The sequence below is a fragment of the Ictidomys tridecemlineatus genome, chromosome 16, assembly GCF_052094955.1.
Source record: "Ictidomys tridecemlineatus isolate mIctTri1 chromosome 16, mIctTri1.hap1, whole genome shotgun sequence".
NCBI classification, from domain to species: domain Eukaryota; kingdom Metazoa; phylum Chordata; class Mammalia; order Rodentia; family Sciuridae; genus Ictidomys; species Ictidomys tridecemlineatus.
This window is the reverse complement of record NC_135492.1, coordinates 45,445,752-45,451,812: the sequence shown is the minus strand read 5'-3', so window position 1 is coordinate 45,451,812 and position 6,061 is coordinate 45,445,752. Positions and strand designations below refer to the sequence as shown.

At 37.5% G+C, this 6,061-nt stretch overlaps 1 non-coding gene across 1 annotated transcript; it reads right to left on the bottom strand.

The window, feature by feature from the left end:
- Positions 1-4,174: 4,174 nt before the first annotated feature.
- On the bottom strand, positions 4,175-4,382 carry LOC120891921 (small nucleolar RNA U3). The gene has a single exon (XR_005736511.1). It is a non-coding gene; the product is annotated as a small nucleolar RNA U3 (small nucleolar RNA).
- Positions 4,383-6,061: the final 1,679 nt, after the last annotated feature.

The following is a 6,061-nucleotide window of genomic DNA, read 5'->3' as shown; positions in this document are numbered from 1 at the left end:
GTAGAGCACTGGCCTAGCATGTGTGAGGCCCTGGGTTCAAGACTAAGAACCACACATAAATAAATAAAATAAAGGTCCATTTACAACTAAAATATATGTTTAAAAAAACACATGGATATTTTATCTCATACCAGTCAGAATGGCAGTCACCAAGAATACAAGAAATAATAAATGCTAGAGAGGATATGGAGAAAAAGGAATATTCTTACACTATCGATAGGACTATAAATTAGTATAACTATTAAGGAAATCAATATGGAGGTTCCTCAAAAGACTAGGCATGGAACTACCACATGACCCAGCTAGACCACTCACTCCTTGGTACTTATCCTGAAGAATTAAAGTCATTGTACTATAGCAATACAGGCATGCCCACGTTTATAACAGTACAATTCACAATAGCTAAATTATGGAACCAACCCAGACGCCATCAGTAGATGAATGGATTAAAAATTGTGGTATATACATACAATGGAGTCCTACTCATCCAGTAAAAATAATGAAATTAGGGGCTGGGGTTGTGGCTCAGCGGTAGAGTGCTCACCTCGCATGTGCGAGACCCTGGGTTGGATCCTCAGCACCACATAAAAAATAAATAGTGAAGTAAAGGTATTGTGTCCAACTACAACTAAAAAATAAATATATATTTTTTTTAAAAAAATGAAATTATGACATTTACCAGTAAATGGATAGAAATGAACAATATCATGCTAAGTGAAAATAGTAATCAGAAACCTGAAGGTCGAATTTTTTCTCTCAATTGTGGTAGCTAGAGTAAAATGGAGGGAAGGAGAGAACCAATCAAATATAAATCAGATGAGAAAACTTCAAAGCCCTGCATGCCTAACAAATTCTTTCAGACATGGGTGCTCATGTTTCCCAGCACATTTAAAAGAAAAATGCTGCTGGGAATGGTGGCACACACTGGTAATCCCAGTAACCCAGGAGGCTGGGACTGGAGGATCACAAATTTGAGGCCAGCTCTAGCAATTTAGTGAGACCCTAAGCAACTTAGCAAGACTCTGTTCAAAATAAAAAAAATAGAAATGGCTAAGGATGTGCTTCAGTGAATAAGCGCCCCTGGGTTCAATTCCTGGCACAAAACAAAACAAAAATCCTACATCCAAAAGCTGCTTTTTTATTTTATTTTTTTAAACTAGAGAAATTACCACTAAAGTCAGATGATATGGAAAGGATGCCAACTATCTCTCCTCCTACTTAACACCATATTGGACATATCAGCCAAAGCAATTAGACAAGTGGAAGTGATTTGAAGCATAAGAATAAGAAAAGAAGAAGTAAAATTAGTTTTCCTTACCGATTCTATGAGACTATGCATTCAAAACACAAGAGGGTAAATGGTAAGACTAAAACAATAAAATAATTCAATAATAGAGCAGGATATGAAAGTAACAGAAGTCAACAGCCTCATACAAAACATAAGCAGAAGGGGTAATAAAAGCAAAAACTACATTTACAACAGGAACAATAAGGAAGAAATACTTAGGTACTAATTAAAAAAATGTGCAAAGACTAATGAGAAAATCTTTAGATTTCATAAAAAAATGTAAGGGGAGACTTGATGAAAAGATACCCTGTTTTTGGAAAGTAGGACCATCATAAAGATGTCACTTATCCCTAAATTATAAATTTACTGTAGTTTCAATACGCAAAAGGCACACTTATGTTTCTATATCTAGAAAAGTTGATTCTAACCTTCAAATACACTGCATTTAAAAAAGATAAAGCACACAAGAATAGGCAGAAAAAGCAAAGAAAGAAAGGCAAAGAGAGAAAATTAACCTTGATAAACATTAAAACAAACCAATGGTACAGAAGAGAAGACACAGAGACAAACCCACGTAAATACAGTTATCTCACACTAGACAAAGACGCCAAAACCACACATTGGAGAAAAAGATAGCCTCATCAACAAATGGTGCTGGGAAAACTGGAAATCCATAGGCAGCAAAATTAAACTAAACCCCTCTCTCTCACCACACACAAAACTCAAAGTGGATCAAGGACCTAGGAATTAGATAAGAAACCCTGTGCCTAATAGAGGTGGATTAGGCCCCGACTTCCTTAACAAGATAATTAAAGTGCAAGAAATAAAATCATCAATCAATAAATGGGATGGATTCTAACTAAAAAGCTTCTTTCAGCATAGGAAATAATCAATGAGGTGAAGAAAGAGCCTAGAGAATGAGAGTAAATTTTTGCCACACATATGTCAGATAGAGCCCTTATCTCCAGGATATATAAAGAACTCAAAAAACTTAACATCAACAAAACAAACAACCCAATCAATAAATGGGCTAAGGAGCTGAACAGACACTTCTCAGAAGAAGATACACAATAGATCAACAAGTGCATGAAAAAATGTTCAACATCTCTAGCAATTAGAGAAATGCAAATCAAAACCACTCTAAGATTTCATCTCATTCTAGTCAGAATGGCAGTTATCAAGAATACAAACAACAATTAGTGTTGATGAAGATGTAGGGAAAAGGGCACACTCATACATTGCTGGTGGGACTGCAAATTAGTGCAACCAATCTGGAAAACAGTATGGAGATTCCTTAGAAAACTTGGAATGGAACCATCATTTGACCCAGTTATCCCACTTTTTGGTCTATACTCTAAAGAGTTAAAAACAGCACACTACAGTAATGCAACCACTTCAATGTTTATAGCAGCACAATTCACAATTGTTAAACTGTGGAAGCAACCTAGATGCTTTTCAGTAGATGAATGGATCAAGAAACTATGGTACATATACACAATGGAATATTACTCAGCATTAAAAGAGAATTAAATAGGGCTGGGGTTGTGACTCAGTGGTAGAGCACTTGCCTCACACGCATGAGGCACTGGATTAGATCCTCAGCAACACATAAGAATAAATAAATAAAATAAAGATATGTGTCCATCTACAACTAAAAAGTATTTTAAAAAGAAGAGAATAAAATATGGCAGTTGCAGGTTGAGTTGGAGAATATCATGCTAAATGAAATAAGCCAATCTCAAAAAACCAGGGGCCAAATGTTTTCTCTGATAAGTGGATGCTGATCTATATGGAGGAGGGGGGCATGAGATAAGAGGAGGAACTTTGGATGGGGCAAAGGTAGAGGGAGGGGGCAAAGAGGTAGGAAAGATGTGGAATGAGACAGACATCATTACCCTAGGTACATATATGATTGCACAAAGGGTGTGACTCTACTTCATGCCAAGTCAGAGAAGTGAAAAATGCTGCCCCATTTGTGTACAATGAATCAAAGAGCTTTATACTGTCATGTATGACTGATTAAAACTAATTAATTCATTTTAAAAAACATTAAAACATATTTTAAAGGCTCTATAATTAAAACTGTGTAGTGCTGAAACATAAATAGACAAGTCTAGTAGGAAAGGCTAGGAAGTCCAGAAATAGACCTAAGTGTGCATGGAAATCCAGCATAAGACTATATACTCAGGATAAATTCCCAGAAGTGAGGTTGGGGGCATAAAGGGTAAAAGTAGCTATTTTTAGATGGTATCAAATTCCCCTCCATTGGGACTGTTCTCTCTTGCATTCCCACCAGCAAATGAGAATGTCTGACCCACGGTATGTGTTGTCAAGCTTTTGATTTTTTTTCCCCTATTTAATAGCTACACTGGTATCTTAGTGAAGTTTTAATTTGCTTTCTCTTATTATGAGTGAAGCTTAATAACTTTTAAGTCTTTTATATATTTTTATGTGTTTCTTTTATTAAGATACAGTTTGTACATAATAAAATGTACAGATCTTAAATGTTTGGTTCAATGAATTTTGACAAATACCTCTGTGTAACTACCCTGGAGACAAGATCTAGAACATTTCCACCATTCCAGGAAACCCCAGTGCGCTCCTTTCCAGCTCCAGCTGCTCCACAAGCAGACACTTTCTGAGCTCTAATATCACAGGTTAGTTTGGCTTGTCCTTAGACTTTGTATAAAGGAACTGTTTGGAGATGCGTAGCTGATTATTTCGTGCGTCCAATTCTTTGGCTTAACGTAATTTTTAGGGCTCACCTATGTTGTGTGTTGAGCATTAGCTCCTTCATTTTTTATTACCAAGGAGAATTCTATTCTGTGCACATAATACAATGCTTGCAAAAATTAATTCTTTCCTTTTTTTTCTTTTCCCACAGAGACCACTCAGGCAGCACCCTCCTCTTCTTGCTCCCGCAAAAGGAAGGAAAGAACAATCATCAGTGACAAATGGCAGCTGCAGCAAAGCAACACCAAGAGCAGGCTTCATCCTGGAAAGCGAACACTGGCACCCCCTCCTCAGGTTCACTGTGCTCTTTGCATTCTGAGAAACTACTCTGGTAAGGAATGATCCCTGAAGATACAGTCTTCAAAATTTTTGATTTTTATCTTCTTCTTTTATTTTCTCACTGTTGAAGTACTGAATTGCAAATATGGAAAGGGAGAAAAATAGAACGAATCCTGAGGTGTTGGATTAGAATGGTAGCAATCAATACAAGTTCATAGTTTCTAACATAGAGTAGCTGTAGATATATCTCTGTGTGTATGTACATATATACATCTATTCCCTAATCCTGTATTCTGATATAGATTGGGAGCAGCAGCATTCCAACAGTAATGAGCACACCCACCACCTATACCTTGGTGTCTTACTCTGTTTCTGTTGCTATGACAAAAATATTTGAGAGCCAGTAATTTATAAAGAAAAGATGTTTATTTAGCTCGTGGTTCTGGAGCTGAGAAGTGCAAGAGCATGGTGCTGGTGAGGGCTGTCTGGCTGAATCACAAATGGCAGAGGGTGTCCCATAGTGAGTCAGCACGAGTCTGCTAGCTCAGGTTTCTCTTCCTCTGCTTATATAAAGCCTTTAATGCCTTCAGGGGGGCTCCACTCTCTGGCCTCATCTAATCCTGAGTACCTCCCAAAAACCTTATCTCCAAATAACATCAGCATGAGGCTTTAGGGATTAGGTTTCCAACACATGAGATTTTGAGGACACAGAGCACTTGGTATCCAGATACCATTCTCTATGAAAAAAAATCAAGGATCCCTGAACAAATGAGTAATTCCAGGGTTTGGGATGAAGATGGTACCAGGATAAGTCTGGAACATCTTCAGACAGTAAGGTCACATGCTAGAACCAACATGGCTATCTCAAAAGGACAGGGGTGCCAACCTGCAAGGGCCCTTGGCCACATTTTGGTCAATATGAACACAAAAATGAATAGATAGGAATATATTACAGTGTGTTGGGTTATTGTTGCTAATTGTTACTAAAATTGCAAATGTTGGGGAAAGCTTTTTTAAAATAGACTACCAATGAAAAAATGCAGAATAAATGATAGAAAATCACCATTTTACAACCACCATAGTAATAATTGATTCAAGCAAAAATCACCATTGGGCAGAAGGTTTGAGACAACAGAATTTTCACAGGATCTCATGCAGATTTCTTATTAATTATACAAGAAAAATGTACTGCATTATTGGTGGGCTTGGCAAGCACAGTCCTAACCAAGTGATCAAAGCTAACATCTCCAAACGATCATGCAACTGATATCATGTGCCCCCGGGGGAAGCACTGAGGAGTACGGAGCATTCCAGCCAAAGATGTTGATGCTAATCAGAAGGAAAGAAAATCACTGAGTTCCAAATAAAGGCACATTTGGCAAAACAACTGGAACTTGGGCTCCAAAAATATCAGTGGTATGGAAGACCAAGAGAGAAGACTAAAGAAATAAGACAACTAAATGCAACCTATCAATAAAAGAGCAGGAGGAAAAAACACATATACCCATCAAAGACCTACTGACGTGGGAAAAACTGAGTAGGGGCTATATGTTAGAGAATGATATTACATTATTGTTGAAAACGTTGGGTTTGTTAATTGTATTGCGGGTGTGTGGGAAAATGTGCTTGTTTTTCAAAAATATATGCTGGAGGCAAGGCATAGTAGTATATGCTTGTAACCTAAGAGACTGGGGAGGCTGAGGCAGGAGGATCAGAAGTTCAAGGTCAGCCTGGGTGACTTAGCAAGACCCTACCTCAAGA